Consider the following 18,484-nt stretch of genomic DNA (forward strand, 5'->3'; position numbering starts at 1 on the left):
AGCTTATGGACCTGAATCAGATAGCAAAGATAGGGATGCTAAAACAGCGTAGGACTGATTCACATGGTTTTAGGAGGGCTTCAGAGATCCCTGGCTTGCAGGCTGAATAAGTAGTCTTCACACTTATTGAGTGTAAGGGTCTCTTGCAATGCTAAAAGCCAGACCTCCTCACCTCCTTGCTCAGAAAGGCTAACCCCAAACCAGAGGAAAGATGGCTTTCTTTGATTCAGGCCCCAGTGAATGCTAACCCAAAGCAAAAAGACAATTCAATTCATGCTTCTGTTCATTTAACTTCATCTAGTTGTCCAAACAGAAACTGTGGCACCATCCTAAATCCTTCTCCTTCCTCATTCCACACATTCAGTCAGTCACCCAATGCTCTTGCTTCCACCTGTTTAATATCCACATGGTTGTCCCCTCAGTTCCCCACCTCATCCTTCATTGATTCAGGTCCTCATTCTGTCCGTGCATGAAGAATGGGCTTTATGACAAGTCCTCCTGTTTCTGGCCCAGGGTGCTTGTGTGCATTCATGCTTAGTTGCTAAGTTGTGTCCAACTTTTTGCAACCCCAGAGATTGTAGCCTGCCAGAGTCCTCTGTCCATGGGATTCTCCAGGCAAGAATACTGGAGCGAGTTTCCATTTCCTTCTCTAGGGGATCTTCCCGACCCAGGGATCAAAAAGTCCCTCTCCAGTCCCTCCTGTTTACATGGGAACCAGGGTTATCTTTCCGAAAATGATCTTTTAAAAATGCCAGTCTAGTAATGGCTTCCCACAGTCTGCGAATAAAACCCAGATTCCTTGGTGTACTGTATAGGGTCCTTCACAATCTAGAGTATGTAACTGTTCAGCCTAATCTCTCATCAAGCCTCACATACATCCAGAGATGCAATCACACTTGACTCATTCCTTCATTCGAGTTCCTGTCGTGTATCTGATCCTGTGTTGGACTCTGATAATCCAGTAGTGTGAGCAAGGCACCCACAGTCCCTGATACCCTAGAGCTGGCAATCGAAGGCGGAGGACAGACTTTGGACATGAAGGTATATACTTCATTGAGTTCAACAGGTGCTTTGCTAGAGCACAGCAGATGGACATCACCTGACCTCAAAGGCAGGGATCCCTCTGATCCAAAGGAATGAATGAGAAATGATGAATGTGAGTTGGAAGTTGGTAGTGAGAGCCTGTATATGAGAAGGGTCACAGATGAGAGATCTGAGTGTTTTCAAGTAACCGAAGGGAAACGTGGCCTGTCAGTGACGAGAGAGAAAGCTAGAGAGGCCCATGGGTCTTCCTGGTCATGGAAGAGCTCAGAAGATTCCATATTAAGGACTTTGTGATGTAACCTAGAGGAATAGAGAGCCACAGAACCATTTAGAGCAGACTTGATTTTTGAAAGACGTCTCTGGCTGACTTTAGGGAATGGGTTAAACCACCGATAGCGCCCAAGGTGCTGAACATTTCTGCACAGTTGGGTCTTAGCACAAGCCTTTTCATGTCTCTGGGATGCCCTGTGGCTCTTGTCTACTTAGTGAGTCCCTTCGTAGCTCAGCTCATAATCCTTAAAATTCAGAGCCCACCCCTTCCCTCCGTCCAGGTGGAGTCGGGCATATCTCCATCTTTGCTCCCATGGCATGTGGTTCCTTTTTTGTTGTTGTTCAGTCACTCAGTCTGACTCTTTGCAACCCCATAGACTGCAGCAGACCAAGTTTCCCTGTCCTTCACTATCTCCTGGAGTTTGCTCAGACTTGTGTCCATTGAGTCAATGATGCCATCCAACCACCTCATCCTCTGCCATCTCCTGCCCTTAATTTTTCCCAGTATCAGGGTCTTTTCCAATGAGTCGGCTCTTCACATAGGGTGGCCAAAGTATTGGAGCTTCAGCATCAGTTCTCCCAATGAATACTCAGGGTTGATTTCCTTTAGGATTGATTGGTTTGATCTCCTTGCTGTCCAAGGGACTCTGAAGAGTCTTCTCCAGCACCAGAGTTCAAAAGCATCCATTCTTCGGCCCTCAGCCTTCTTCATGGTTCAACTCTAACATCCGTCCCTGACTACTGGAAAAACATCACGTCAGTCCCCATTACTAGACTGTGTGTTTATAAAGGGAATTCAGTCTGTTTTTCTTTCAGCTTTATATCCCTGAGACCCAGCATTTAGTAGTGGCCTTAAATGTGTTAAGTATGCTTTGAATGTGTGGGTTTACACCAGAGGCAAAAAAAAAAACAGAAAAGTTGAGATTCAAGACCTCCATGACTCCCTTCATATCAAGTCCTTCCCTCCCCACTGGAGGTCCCTGTCATCCTGGACCCAGAAACCTCACGGGTTTGCCTGTCCCTTTTCTCTTTCCCACGCAGCGTGTCTTGGCAAATGCTCCTGAAGGAACGTGGTCTCTACAGCCTCCTCTAGTCTTCTATGATGTGGAACCCCTAGACTTTGTACCTCAGTTTGGGCAGAGGCCTAGTCAGATAGTCGAATTTAAAATTGTTTTCATTGAAGGGGCCCAGGGCTGGTTGTGCAGCTCAGAGCTCGGGGCCTTTCCTGTCGGTCATCACCATGCTGCGAATTTATTAGACTCTCTGAGTGCACGGTCCCAGAGGCAGTAGTGTCTCTGAAGGAGTCCCTTTCCCAACCAGGCACTGAATGGCTCTGTGTGGGTTTGATAAACTAAAAGATGTAAATCTTTATGATTATTAATATTTATATTATTGACTTGTCTGCTCTGGGTTTTAGTTGGGGCACGTGGGATCTTTTGTTTGTTTGTTTGTTTTAATTGTGACCTGCGGGATATTTAGTTGCAGCATTTGGACTCTCAGCTGGGCAAGTGGGATCTAATTCTCTGACAGGGATTGAACCCAGGCCCCCTGCACTGGGAGTGAAGAGTCTTGAATGCTGGATCACCATGGAAGTCCCAGGAGTAGGTCTTCATTGAAGAGGTTAGAAACTTGATGTGGTTGATGACTTGGATTATTTGCAAGTAGCTTCCGGCAGTTTTTAGTTAGGATTGATTGATGTAAGGAGACGGCTGGCTCTTTTGAAAGGGTCTTAAGAGGAGTCGGGCAGAGCTGTTTGATTTGCAGCTCTGAAATCAGAGCTGGGGCCTGGGACTCCAGAGACTTTCAAGTGGTAAACACCTCTGCTGATGCTGCAAGTGAAAACTCATTGGTGAAAATGGAGATATATTCACTCATTCAATCCTTTATTCTGTCACTCAACATAATTATGGAGCATCTTTGTGGGGCCTTCTCATTTGCCATTTACTTTACACGGGTTAGTAGAGGTAATAGTATTAGTCGCTTGGTCGTGTCTGACTCTTGGAGAGCCCACGGACTGTAGCCCGCCAGGCTCCTCTGTCCATGGGATTCTCCAGGCAAGAATACTGGAGTGAATTGCTGTGCCCGCCTCCAGGGGATCTTCCCGACCCAGGAATCTTACCCGTGTCTCTTAGGTCTCCTGCATTGGCAGGCAGGTTCTTCACCACCAGCACCACCTGTGCCTAGGGTGCATCCCTGGGAGGAAGGCGCTTCTGAGTTCACCCACCATGGCTCCTGGAACTTTGCCTCCTCCTGGGAAAAGCACCTGTGAGCAGGGGTCACTCATCAACTCAGCCTTCCTCTGTCTCCTCACGAATTTCTAGACCCACTGGGCATCTTTCTGGAAGGTTGAAGGTAAGTCAGAGAGAGTCAAAATATCAAATGGCTGCTTTTCAGAACAGTCTGACCTATGCTGGACCTGGCATGCCTGTTCCGCCCCTTAGATATCACATCTGTTCCAAGGGGCTGGCTGAGAAGCTGCTCTTAGCTGGCACCAGGGACAGATGATGGTGGTTTAGTCACTAAGTCATGTCCAGCTCTCTGCGACCCCATGGACTATAGCCTGCTAGGCTCCTCTGTCCATGGGATTTCCCAGGCAAGAATACTGGAGTGGGTTGCCATTTCCTTCTTTCCAACGCAGGAATCGAACCCGCGTCTCCTGCATTGGCAGGTGGGTTCTTTACTGCTGAGCCATCAGGGAAGCCCCTGGGGGCAGATACCCTTTTTGCTTCCCCATGCTGTGGAAGTTCTGGTTCTAACTGTTCTGTGCTGAGCCCAGATTACCGAGTAAGTCAGAATAGAGAACACAGCCTGGCTTGGGCACAGAGGTGGCTCGTGGGCTCGTGGCAGAGCCACCCGGGGCCCACTTGACCTTGGGAAGCTCCATGCCGAGGGGTGGACTGGTCCCAGACAGGGGGCTCCGGGGAGGGTCAGGCCGCTGCTGTCGGACCGCGCAGCCCGGAGGCAGCAGCAGAGCCTGCCAAGGACCTGCTAATAGCTCCATCAATCATCTGGGAAGCGGTTTCTGGCGCTAGATAATTGACTTCTGTTCATTGTTCCAGATGAAGTTTTGAAATGCGGAGTCCATGCCTGTCTCTTTCATTAGTGACAGGCTCTGCTTGGGATGGCAGTTCAGTGGGTGAGAGAAAGTGCATATTCAAGCTTTTATCCCAGTGCAGGGGTCAGACTGAGACCCAAAGTCATTATTTCCACCATTTAGGCCCCAAATCCCTACTGTCTCTGTCTTTACAGTTATCCAGGGAGCATTTGATGATCTCGAACTTCTAATCCAAAGAGTCGATAACTGTTTACACTGGCACATGGTTTTTTATGTTTTTTCACAGTTTATCGATTTTATTTTTAGGATCTTAGTTCCCCAACCAGGGATTGAACCTGGCCCCATGGCAGTGAAAGCCCCGAGTCCTAACCACTGGACCACCAAGGAACTCTCCTATCAATTTTTCTTTAATTTAAAAGTTTTTTTTTTCACTTATATATTTATTTTTGGCTGTGCTGGGTCTTTGTTGCTGTGTGGGGGCTACTCTTTAGTTGCAGTGAGAGCATGGCTCAGTATGGGCTCAGTTGCTCCACTGCAGGTGGGATCATTGCCGGACCAAGGATCAAACCCGTGTCCCCTGCATTGGCAGGCGGATTCTTTACCACCGAGCCACCAGGAAACGCCCCTATCAGTTTTTGGAATAAAGCTAATAACCACCCTGTCCTTGGTGTGACCCCGTTGACATCATTTCATTCCGTCTGCCCATGCACAGGCGGAGTGAGGTGGGCACCATTATCCTCTGAAATTTAGAAAGGTTAAGTGATGCTCTTGGGGCCACGGAGCAAAGAGAGCACAGAGCTGGGACTCAAATCCAGGTCTTGTGGGTCTGAGCTGCTCCAGAATTCCACCACTCCTCCCCCTCCCCCTGGAGGGCACACGGTGGCTTTTCCCACTGCTTTGGAACAGGCGCTCACACTCCACCTGTCTAACTGAGCTCAGTCTTCCTTGCCACCCCCTCAAACCAGCTTCTACTCCCGATGCCCTGCTAGTCACAGCGTCCCATTCTCCTCACGCCCGTCTCCTTTTTCTTTTCTCTGCTTCCACATCCAGTTGCTCAGCTTGTCCTCAATCTTCCTGCCAGTCGGATGGTTTCCAGGCTGCCCCTACTTTGCTGTGCTCTCGTCTCTGCTCAGGAACGCCCCCCCCCACCCCAACAGCAGCCCCCGACGGTATCCCCACCACGTCCAGCCCACCCAGACCTTTACCCCCTGGTACACAGACCATTCATCCTTCCAATAGCACCATTTTGCCACCATTGTGAGCCAAGTGTGTTAGGTCAACAAGCACTTACACAATGCAAGACATTGTCAAGCATCACTTGAGGGAGAATTTAACAGTGTTTTCCTCAGGGTAGGGGTCATGTGTATTTATCAGTATATGATCCAGCTCAGGGGTACCCTGCTGCTGCTGCTAAGTCGCTTCAGTCGTGTCTGACTCTGTGCGACCCCATGGACTGCAGCCCACCAGGCTCCCCAGTCCCTGGGATTCTCCAGGCAAGAACACTGGAGTGGGTTGCCATTGCCTTCTCCAATGCATGAAAGTGAAAAGTGAAAGTGAAGTTGTTCAGTCGTGTCTGACTTAGCGACCCCATGGACTGCAGCCTCCCAGCCTCCTCTGTCCATGGGGTTTTCCAGGCAAGAGCACTGGAGTGGGGTGCCACCGCCTGTGGTGCTCAAATGTATTCTAAGCATTAGCATAAACCAAAGGAGGAGCTTGTTGACTCAAAACCTCCAGAGGCTCCCACTGCCAACAAGTCAGTGTTCAAGCTGCTGAGTCTGGCATTCTACACACTTTATAGAATATTTCTATATTAGAACTCTGTATGTTTGAGAGATTTAAAATCCAATTCTAAAGAACTTAAACATACAAAAGAGAATTTATCGGCTTGTACAACGAGAAGGCCTAAATATACCAAGGTTGAGATCAATCGAGCCAGCAGGTTCAGAGGAGGCTGTTGCAGCCCGGGGTGCCTGAGGCCAGATGTGGAAGGTGGGCACCAAGGCTGGAGACGCAGAGATGCTGGAAGGGGTCAGACCACCTGATGGTGCCCAGCTGTGCCGTTTACTCAGGTAGCTCAGTGGTAAAGAATCCTCCTGCCAATAAAGGAGACATAAGAGGTGTGGGTTCGATTCCCAGGTCGAGAAGATCCCCTGGAATAGGAAATGGCAACCCACTCCAGTATTCTTGCCTGGAGAACTCTGTGGACAGAGAAGCCTGGCAGGTAACAAAGAGTCGGACACGACTCAGCACGCACGGTACATGTCACTTACTCACTGTGTGACCTTGGGCAAGTGACTTACTGTCTCTGAGCCTTAGCTTTTCATCTGGAAGGCTATGAGAATTAAAGGAATTATCATACATAGACCATGTTTATCACACAAGGAGAGCTGTAAAAGTGTGTCCTTAGCTTCTTACAATTATTACAATAATTAGGAGGTAATATAATTATCATTATTATATTTTATATAAAATATATTATATATAATTAATTATTAATATAATAACAATTATTATTGTGTAATAATAATTATTACAATAAAAAGATTATTATTATTATCTACTTGCTACTGAGAGTGACCACCCAGAAAAACAACGTTCCCGAAGAACAGGCGGTTTCCCTTCAAATAGAACCCCGGAAGCACTAATAACCCTGGGGAAGCCGGTCTTCCCTCTCCCGTCCTGGTCAGTCTGTTCCTGGGGGCCCAGGCTCAGGACGAGGCCCTCACGCGGGAGGTCAGCCCGAGAGCTTCAGAGGCTTTGCTCTTATTGGCCTAAACCAGATGGTCTGACAGCTATTTGGGAAAATGCACTGCATTCTTTATGTATTTTCCTCACCAGAACACGTCTGCTTCGTCCTCTTTTAAAGGGCATCCATGAGTCATTCGGCATTAACAAAGAAGCTTCAGTCTGTGACTTCCACGGGGAAGCAGTTGAAACAGCGCGGTTCACATGGTTTTCTGAAATCTGAAAACATGTCTTAGAGGTGCCTAAAGCGCCTGATCCCGGTTGTTCTCTCTCCCAACAGCTGGATTCCAAACATAAACACTATTTGTCGGAGCGCAGCGCCATCACTCGCACGCAGAGGCGGACGGCTCTGTGATAGCCGAGTGTGCTGGGCATCGGCCCTGACACTCTTCCTACTGCTTCTGCCCATGGAACCTGGCGTGTTTCAGTTTCACTGCCATGATTCACAAGGAGTGGAGGGTCAGGCCAGAACCAGTTCTCTTCTTAGAGGCAACTCCAACATCTGAGCTTTGTCCCTTGTCATCAACATGAAGACGCCTGAGGCAAATGGGCGAGAGGAACAGGGAGGGGTGTCCCACACACTCCCAGGCACCCAGTGCCTTCACCACAGGACACCCAGACCCGGCCTGGCTAGACAGATGCCTCTTGGCTCTCTCCGAGCCTGTGCCCACCTGTCCACGTTCAGCCGCAGGTGGGCAGGCAGCACGTAAGCATCTCTGATTTAGGCACTTGCCACTCCTTATCAAATGACCTTGCAAGTTATTTGGTGTCTCTGAGTTTGTTTCACCAGCCGTGTTTACAGTTCAGTTCAGTTCAGTTGCTCAGTTGTGTCCGACTCTTTTTGACCCCATGGACTGCAGCATGCCAGGCCTCCCTGTCCATCACCAACTCCCGGAGTTTACTCAAACTCATGTCCATTGAGTCAGTGATGCCATCCAACCGTCTCATCCTCTGTCATTTCCTTCTCCTCCTGCCCTTAATCTTTCCCAGCATCAGGGTCTTTTCAAATGAGTCAGTTCTTTGAATCAGGTGGCCAAAGTATTGGAGCTTCAGCTTCAGCACAAGAATAATAAATAATAAATCCACCTCCTGGGGTCGTAGCAAGGATCAGATGACCTCATGCACGTGAAGTACCAGCCAGGAGTCTGGGTCGTGCTGGGTGCCCGCCCCTGTCGCCCTGTGGTTCAGTCAGCCCGTGGGGCCCCGCGGCACTCCTGGGTGATTACATGACCTCTAACGGCTCCCCTTATTCCCGTCCTCTCCCGATTCCCATCTATCCTCGACTCGGCTTTAAGAGTCGGCTCCCTAAGTTCATTTACGAGCCTCTCACTGTCTTTCTGGAAACCCTTCGTGATTGCCCATGACTTGGGTACACCTGTCAGCTCCACCCATGACTCATAACACCCTTGACGACCTGTGTCCTCACTCACGCAACACACGTGCTGGCCCCAGGCAGCAGGGTGGTGAACAAACAGTCCCCAGTTTCTGCCCCCTTGGAGCAAGGGAGTCAGGCGGGAGGGAGGACCTTGAGAAACTGACTTTTTTTTTTTAATGTAGACCATTTTTTAAAAGCCTTTATTGAATTAGTCACAATATTGCTTCTGTTTTATGTTTTGGTTTTTCTGACCACAAGGTACATGGAATCTTAGCTCCCCAACCAAGGATCAAACCCACATCCCCTGCATTGGAAGGCGAGGTCTTAACCACCAGACCACCAGAGAAGTCCCGAAAGCGACTTCTGAGCTGAAATTTGAGGATGCCTCAGAGTTTATGGGCCCTGGGGGTGGGGATGGGACACTGCTGCAGTCTCGCTCTCCAGGACCTGGCGGAGAGCATCCGGCAGGTGTGCAGAGCTGGCCCTCTTCTCCGCCCTCCCTCATCCGTCTCCTCACACACTGTCCGTGTCTGTGTCCTGAGGCCCCAGGCCCTCTGCACCAGCTCCAGATGTGCTGTTAGACCCGTGAGCAGCATCCTCTCCTGGCTGACTTCTTCTGGTCCCTCCAGACTCCGCTGGGCGCTCTTGTCCCTCCACCCGGACAGTGGACAGTGGACAATCACACAGCACCGTAGCTGGTGCTTTATGAGCCCCTTTGGGTCACCTCTGCCCAATCGTTTCCTGTCCTCTATTGTCATCGTCCATCTGTCCATCTCCCTAGACTGTGAAGTCCTTTTCCGCAGGCCCTGCCTCACTGGATGACCACGGGGCAGCCAGCAAGGGCCTTATTCTGTGCTGGGTGAGCCCTGGCAAAGGAGTAAATGGCTTGGGTGGCTCGTGCTCACTTGGTGTGGGACTGCACAAAATCCTCTCCAAGGGCAGCTGTGTTCAGCGTTGGATTCAGTTCTTTGATCTTATTCATCTTTCTAGAGCCTGCTTGGGAAGTGCAGTTTGTTGGGGTTTGGTTTTGGGATGGCCACCAGTGATGTTCAAAATATTTAACAACTGGTAAGGCCCAGGCACTGGTCAGTCTGATTGGCCAGCAAGACCATGCCTGAGGGCTTCCCTGGTAAAGAAGTGGTAAAGAATCCACCTGCTAATGCAGGAGACACGGTTTAATCCCTGATCCAGGAAGATCCCACATGCTCCAGAGTAACTAAGCCCGTGGTCCACAACTACTGAGCCTGTGCTCTAGAGCCCAGGAACCGCAACTGCTGAGCCCATGTGCCGCAACTACTGAAGCCTGAGCACCCTAGAACCTGTGCTTCGCAGCAAGAGAAGCCACCAGAATGAGAAGCCAGTGCACTGCAACTAGAGAGTAACCCCACTCACCACAACTAGAGGAAAGCCTGAGCAACAAAGAAGACCCAGCACAGCCATAAATAAATAAACAAAATTATTTTTTTTAAGTGACCACGCCTGACAAGGAGGCTGTTTGATGAGCAATGATGCCTAGTGCCCGTTGTAGGTGCCTATGAATTGGCAGTTTGGGGAAGATTGTTCACTCCGGGTATGGGAGCTTCTGTATCCTGCCACACACTCTGTGGACTTTGGCGGCCAGCACTTCTACGACAGAGCACCAAGAATCTTTTATCATCGACCAGACACTGAATCTGGAGAAGGCAATGGCACCCCACTCCAGTACTCTTGCCTGGGAAATCCCATGGATGGAGGAGCCTGGTAGGCTGCAGTCCATGAGGTCGCTAAGAGTCAGGCACGACTGAGCAACTTCACTTTCACTTTTCACTTTCATGCATTGGAGAAGGAAATGGCAACCCACTCCAGTGTTCTTGCCTGGAGAATCCCAGAGACAGGGGAGCCTGGTGGGCTTCCGTCTATGGGGTCTCACAGAGTCAGACACAACTGCACTGAATCAGCTCTGTTGGTGAACCTTCTTGCTCTCCTTCTGTGAAAAGGGCTGAAGTTATGGAACCAGGCAGATGAGCATCGAAATTCCTGCCGCTGGGGCAAAGTACCTAAGATACGGACCCTTCAGCTCCTTTTCTGTGAAATGGAGGTAATAAGTTGTATCTAACCTAGCAGCTGTGAAGTTTAGATTAGAAAATATGTGTCCAGTGCTTGGTATGTAATAGGCAACCGATAATATTCGTTTCCTCTTTCTCTATGGTGAGTGGAACTCAAACGAGTTCTGCTTGACAGATGAATTGACACTCTCACTCTGAAAGCCATGTGCAAGTTGAAAGTCCACGGTCAGCAGGCTACTCCCCGGAGCACTCACACTGCTGTCACTGCACCTGACAGCCGAGCTGCATGCTTATCAAGAGGCAGCTGCTTCTTCCCAAACCTGTTTACCCTGGTAGCACCTTCTATTTTAATTATATTATTTAATTATATGTAATGCAATAAAATATGTGGGTGTAAACAGCGTCGTCTAGAAACAACCGATGTGTTAGTCATTCAGTCATGTCCAACTCTGCTACACCATGGACTACAGCCCGCCAGGCTCCTCTGTCCATGGAATTCTCCAGGCAAGAATATCGGAGTGGCTTGTCATTCCCTTCTCCAGGGGATCTTCCTGACCCAAGGATCGAACCTAGGTTTCTGGCATTGCAGATAGATTCTTTTTGGTCTGAGCTGCCAGGGAAGCCCAATTTTATTTATTTTTAAAATTTTTATTTGGTCACACTGTGTGGTGTGAGGGACCCTAGTTCCACAACCAGGGTCTGAGCCCGCACCCTTGGTGGTGAAAGGGTGGAGTCCCAACCCCTGGACACCAGGGCATTACCAACAAATTCATTTTAGAAAAATGACTTCATGAGGGTGCATGACATGTGGAGCTCTCATCAAGTACAACTACTCAAAATATGAACGAATAAGTGTACATTTTAAATTAAAATAAGATGTTTAAGAATAGATAAGCATTTTTGATGACTTTCAAGTTTATTCTGCCCTTTTGGTATACTGACCAACCGCCGGTCCTGGTCCCATCAGAAATGCAGGTACCTCATTAGAGACTTCAAGTGTATATCTCATCATCCCCACCACAAGCTAAGATTAAACTGTGTATGACCAAAACATTTAAAAAAAAGTTTAAGACGTTTTATTTCTTTTTCATGCAGAGGGATTCTAGAGGTTGGAAATTCTCTATGAGGTGTCATCAGGGAGCCAGGCCTCTTTTTACTCTTTTGCGTCCTCAACACATGGCTTCCTTTCTCAAGGTTTCCTCTTGGGCCCAGGATGGCTGCTAGAACTCCAGTTATTACATCCATAGTTCCAGTTATGATACTCTTATTTCAAGCAACAGGAAGGAAAAAGGAAACGGCTGGTAGTAGTGAAGGTCATACCTCTATCCTTGTAAAGCTGGAAACTGTAGTCTTTTTTTCCTGGTGGCAATACGGCCACCAAAATTCAGGGTTCTGTTAAGAAGGAGAAAGGTGAAAATGGATAACAGAGCGAGCAATTAGCTGTCTTCATCATATGTTTTTATCCTCATGGTACAATGAGGAAACGGGCTGAGATAGGAAAGATCACACAGCTGGTCAGAGGCAGAGAAGAGATCCAAACGCACACCAGCCAAACTCCTGACAGAATAGAAACATTTTCTTGCTGTTGAGTGTATGCTAAGGCAGCCCTTAACCTCCATTCTGAGTCATGTGTCTCTCAGGAATTCTGTTCATTTAAGATTCTGAAGTCTGCCCACTTTCGCTCCCATTTAAAAGCTCTGAGATGGCTCCTGGTGGTATTTATCCACGGTAGGTATTTAATTGGTTTCCATTTTTGAAAAATAGCCGTGGCAACTTTGGTCATTACTGTGACACTATTCTTTGATGCAGTTTCTTGTTACAGGAAGATAGAATTGTCAGAGGAACGTCTTGAAGATTGAGTTAGAACATTATCAATAAATGGGATTGCCCTGTGGGCTTGAAACCAGTGGTTCACGCTAAGGCAATTTAGCAAGGTCTGGAGATATTTGGGGAATGTCACACCCGGGGAGGTGATGCTGGCGTCTAGTGGAGGAGAGGCCAAGCAAGTCACAGTGTGCTGGACAGGCCCCCACGACAAATGACAGCAGTAATGCTGAGGCAGAGATACCCAGGTCTGGCCCATTTGAACTGATGGAGCTTACATAACAGGACATCTGCTGTTTCGTGCGGATGTCCCAGTAAGAATCTCAGGCTCTACGTTCTCTCTTTTTTCTTAATGTCTCTGCCTTTGGCTATAGGAAAAAAGTAATCTTGTAGAAGTCTACTCAGTGGATGTTCATTATTTGATAATAAGGCTTAAATGGACATTTTTTTTAAAAAGCAATCACTAAATATTTCCTGAGTAGCTTCAATCTACTGACCAGGAACCTGGAGATCACCCAATTCAGAGACCTGTTTAGGTCTTCTTTAATTTCCCTCAGCAATATTTTGTAGGTGTAAGAGTGCAGGTCTTAACCTTTTGTCATGTTGATCCTTAATATTTCAGACTTGGGGGCATTACTGTTAATGAATTTTTAAAAAATTCAATTTCTGATTTCTCATTGCTGGCACATAGCAATACAATAGTAGTAGTGTTAGTCACTAAGTCGTGTCCTACTCTTTGCGACCTCGTGGACCATAGCCCACCAGGCTCCTCTGTCCGTGGGATTTTCCAGGCAAGAATACTGGAGTGGGTTGCCATTTCCTTCTCCAGGGATTGAACCCATGTCTCCTGCATAAGCAGGCAGATTCTCTTCCACTGAGCCACCAGGGAAGCCCCACTTGGTATGTAATAAGCATCAGATATACTCCCCTTGGGCATCTGGGCTGCATCACCAGGGTTGTCTGCAGGTTTTCTCAGTCACTCACTCTGTAGTCCCATCTGTTTATCTCGCCCTTAGGAAATCCTGTTGAGTTGTGGGAGAGGAACTGGCTTCTGATAGTGGCAGGAAGAGAACTTCCCCTTGGAAGCAATACAAACCCATTTCCATGGCATGGCCTGTTCCTTCTGTTCTAAAGAGACAGGGCCAAGCACTATCAGAGAGCAGGAAAATGCCTGCTTCACACTTTTGCTTTTAATCATCTAATGTTCAACCCCTGTGGGTTACATCCTCAGTAAGGAGAAGATTAAAAAAGAAATTCAACAACTACCTTTGGGTCTCGATGCAAATATTAACAACTTGTTTGCTTAGTGGAGATTTCTGCCTTGGAATGGTTAGAAGCTTCATAATGCAGTTGAACTTGTCTGTTTGAATGACTAACATTTTGCTACTATTGTCCAAGATGCTAATAAAAACACATATGCAGTTATTCTATTTTCAGAACACTTTATGTGCACTGACCACTTATTTTTCATGATCTGTGTGTTGACTCTTGGCTTTATAATGGGGATATTGAGGTAAAGGGCAAACTTTGGGGTAAAATGAATACCAAACCCATGATTTCTAGCCAGATGTTTAGGTCTTGGTCTTAGAGCATAAAGTATCTTGACATTCCTAGACAAGAATCAGCTCAGGAAAATTCCCATATTGTAAGGAGAATGTTCAGATTCTATTTAACTGCCTATCTCGTGGGAAAGCAAATAGCCTTAGACTATTAATAAATATGAAAAGCACACTTCACCCAGGGTCATAAGAGTCATCAGTGCAATCTCTTCAGATTTTTCAAATGTTGGTCAACTCTCAGCGAACTTAAGTGTCACCTGTCCTTTAATGTTTGAAGTCAGAGTTGACAGCACAGCCTGGAGAACGCACGGCTTCCATTGTCTTTCCAGCTAATGATGTGTTTGGGGACCCAGACTGGAAGGCTCTGTCTTATCGCCCTGCTGAATATTGACAGAAGGGTCAAGTGGACATAACTAAATGCACAATCCTGAGATGAAAGAGTCTTGTTATGCAAACAGACATTGTTGATCAAACAACAGGCGGAACAGTGAGTGGCTGACAGATTTCATTAATCCTCAAGCCGGAAGGGACGTTAAAGGTCACTGACTCTGGAGTCCAGGGAACAACAGAGTCTCGGTGAGAACCTGCCTTCCTGACTCAGGGTCCAGGACTCAGCTCTGACCATTGATTAGCACCTGGGTGCCAGCTGGGGCCAGTGGGGCCAGGAAAGTTCACACCTCTGTCACACAGACCACTGAGGAAGCACTCAGCATCTTTCTGGCTAATTCTCCCACTTCTTTGATTCACGGCCTCTGGGAAGTGAGTCATCCGGAGAGATGGGTGCTTCTGTGGATTGGCAGGAAGCCTGGAATGACTGCTAACTCATCCCACGGCTTTGGGCAAGTCACATCACCTTTATCTGTATGTGAGGACGCTGGCTTCAAGAACTTGCTCCAGCCTGCCAGCTCTAGCTCTCTAGAATTCTGCTTTCCTGATATCAGTCAGAGAGGCCTTCATCCATAAGCAAACCAAGCAAGAGCCCAGGGCAACAATTTAAGTCTCAGTCCCAGTTTTATGAAGTCTCGAGCTTCACCTATTATCTCAAGTTGGATGTGGAATTCTCAGGGCAAAATGTATTTAAGTCCCTTTCATTATTCTATACCCTTGAGGACTTCCCTGGTGGTAAAGAACCTAACTGCCAATGCAGGATACTCGGGTTCCATCCCTTGGTTGGGAAGATCCCCTGGAGAAAGAAATGGCAACCCACTCCAGTATTCTTGTCTGGGAAGTCCCAGGAGCCTGGCAGGCTACAGTCCATGGGGCCGAAAAGAGTTGGACAGGACTCAGCGACTAAACAACCACCAACACCACCATGCCCTTAGGATGGGAGGCCAGCGTGAGCTCCCTCAGACGGAGAGTGATGTCCACATGAGACGGCAGTGAGGACCCCCAGTCTATGGGGCCTGTTCCTCATTCCCAGCTCCCCACTCCCAATCTGACAGCCCCACAGCTGCAGCTGACCCCCCGGGGCCACTGGAGAAATAGCAGCTCGAACCCACACCAAAAGCAGAGAGGAACTTTCTGCTCAGCTAGGATTCATGCCAAGTGTATTACTTTCTGAGTGCATTTGTCCCAGCACACCTCCTCTACAAAAAATACAAGAAGGAGTCCTAAAGGAAAGGACCCAAGATAGGAACTCAATTCCACATGAAGAAAGAATGAATGCCAGTAAATAAAACTACATAGGTGTGGATAAAAGACATTTTTTATTTGCAAGTCACTGTGGGCACCTTAATCTTCTCCAGCCTCAATTTCTTCCACTGTGAAATGTGTACAGTCGCAATACCTCTTTCGTGGGGTGTTTGAGGATTAACAAGGTAATGTGGGACAGTTCCTTAGCAGTGCTTGGCAGATGGTAAATGCTTGATTGGAGTCTCTGATATCCACTGTCTTCTCTCCCTGTCCAGCCTGTGTTCTGTTGGGAGCAATATCATTCATTCAACCTTCAATCACTCACTTGCATATTGCTGGCTGATCATTCCCTGGTTGAATGGGCTGTAGCAAGGTAATATTATGTGGGGTTGCTTAACCACATAAAGAACAATTCTTGACATACCAGATTTTAAAGATAATCTCTATAATCTAGCCCTGAATAAATAATATTGATTATAAGACTATATTAACTTCCTGATTAAAACTGGTTCATTAACAGTGTCCTAAAAATGCTATTAACTGGTGTACCTTACTTACATGCTGATTTTGTGGCTATTTTTGAGCTATACTTACAATTTCCAAGAATTAAAAATCTCGGTAACCTTCTGAGCCCCTGTTCCCCTGTCAAGGGAACTGCAACCCATCACAGATGATGGTCCAGGAGGCAGGAGCAGCTTAGGGGTTTGGGGTGGTTCCCTTTGTGATAGTTCTGCAAACTCCAAGACAAGCTTTGTTCCTGCTATGGGGACTTCTCCCCAAGAAGGAGAATCTGTCACCCCCTTACTACTCTGTCTTCATAGCCATGAGGGTAGAAGAGAAGCCCAGCTTTAGGAACTAATAGTTCTGTAGATTTTATTCCACATTGGGCACTGTATGGGTTATTTCTTGCCAACCATTTAACATGTTATGGTTATTTTGATACCTTCTTACAGTACTACAGCTACTCCCTTCTCACTTTCTGAGACTGAGTTTGGCTGCAATTAATAGATAATATGAATAACAGTAAAAAGCTATGACCAACCTAGACAGCATATTAAAAAGCAGAGACATTATTTTGCTGACAAAGGTCCGTCTAGTCAAAGCTATGGTTTTTCCAGTAGTCATTTATGGATGTATGAATTGGACTATTAAAAAAGCTGAGCACTGAAGAACTGATGCTTTTGAACTGTGGTATTGGAGAAGACTCTTGAGAGTCCCTTGGACTGCAAGGAGATGCAACCAGTCAATTATAAAGGAAAGCAGTCCTAAATATTCATTGGAAGGACTGATGCTGAAACTACAACATTTTGGCTACCTGATGAGAAGACCTGACTCATTGGAAAAGACCCTGATGTTGGGAAAGATTGAAGGAGGGAGGAGAAGGGAATGACAGAGGATGAGATGGTTGGATGGCATCACCGACTCAATGGACATGAGTCTGAGTAAGCTCGGGGAGTTGGTGACGGACAGGGAAGCCTGGCATGCTACAGTCCATGGGGTCGCAAAGAGTTGCGCACGACTGAGCAACTGAACTGAACTGAACTGAACCCAAGATAGGGATGTATGTTTCTCTCATGCAAAAGAAGTCCAGGAGAGGATACAGCAGCTCCTCAGAGACCCAGGCTCCCTCTACTCCTCCTTACAACAATCCTTGGCAGGAATTTGTTGCCCTGTGGCCCCAGGATAGCTGCTGTAGCTCCAGTCATCATGTCTCTGTCCCAGGAAGACAGAGGTGGAGGTTAAAAGGCAAGAAGGACCTAGAAACCTGGACCAACATCTTCCACTGACTCTCCTTTGACAGAACTGTGTCACAGAAACTCACATAATTACAGAAAGACTGGGAAATTTAGACTGACACATTGCTTCTTTGAATTGAATGTGGGTTTAATTAATAAGGACTTCCCAAGTGGCTCAGATGGTAAAGAATCTGCCCACAATGTGGGAGACCTTTGCATCAGGAAGATCCCCTGGAGAAGGAAATGGCAACCCACTTCAGTATTCTTGCTTGGAGAATTCCATGGACTGGCTGGCTACAGTCCATGGGGTTGCAAAGAGTTGGACATGGCTGAGTGATTCACACTTTCACTTTAGTTAATAGGAAGAAAGGAAGAATGGTTCTTGGGTTCCCCTTTCTCAAGCCCAGAAGAGATATTAGCACAGAAGAGAATGGTAAACAGTAACCCAGAAGGAAGAAAGGACTCAATGCCCAGTTCAGTTCAGTTCAGTCAGTTCAGTCGCTCAGTCATGTCCGACTCTTTGCGACCCCATGAATCCCAGCACTCCAGGCCTCCCTGTCCATCACCAATTCCAGGAGTTCACTCAAACTCATGTCCATCGAGTCGATGATGCCATCCAGCCATCTCATCCTCTGTCGTCCCTTTCTCCTCCTGCCCCTACTCCCTCCCAGCATCAGGGTCTTTTCCAATGAGTCAACTCTTCTCATCAGGTGGCCAAAGTACTGGAGTTTCAGCTTTAGCATCAGTCCTTCCAATGAACACCCAGGACTGATCTCTTTTAGGATGGACTGGTTGGATCTACTTGCAGTCCAAGGGACTCTCAAGAGTCTTCTCCAACACCATACAGTTCAAAAGCATCAATTCTTTGGTGCTCAGCTTTCTTCACCGTCCAACTCTCACATCCATACATCAGATCAGATCAGTCGCTCAGTCGTGTCCGACTCTGCAACCCCATGAATCGCAGCACGCCAGGCCTCCCTGTCCATCACCAACTCCCGGAGCTCACTGAGACTCACGTCCTTAGAGTCAGTGATGCCATCCAGCCATCTCATCCTCTGCCGTCCCCTTCTCCTCCTGCCCCCAATCCCTCCCAGCATCAGAGTCTTTTCCAATGAGTCAACTCTTTGCATGAGGTGGCCAAAGTACTGGAGTTTCAGCTTTAGCATCATTCCTTCCAAAGAAATCCCAGGGCTGATCTC

The sequence above is a fragment of the Bos indicus genome, chromosome 11, assembly GCF_029378745.1.
Source record: "Bos indicus isolate NIAB-ARS_2022 breed Sahiwal x Tharparkar chromosome 11, NIAB-ARS_B.indTharparkar_mat_pri_1.0, whole genome shotgun sequence".
Classification (NCBI taxonomy): Eukaryota; Metazoa; Chordata; class Mammalia; order Artiodactyla; family Bovidae; genus Bos; species Bos indicus.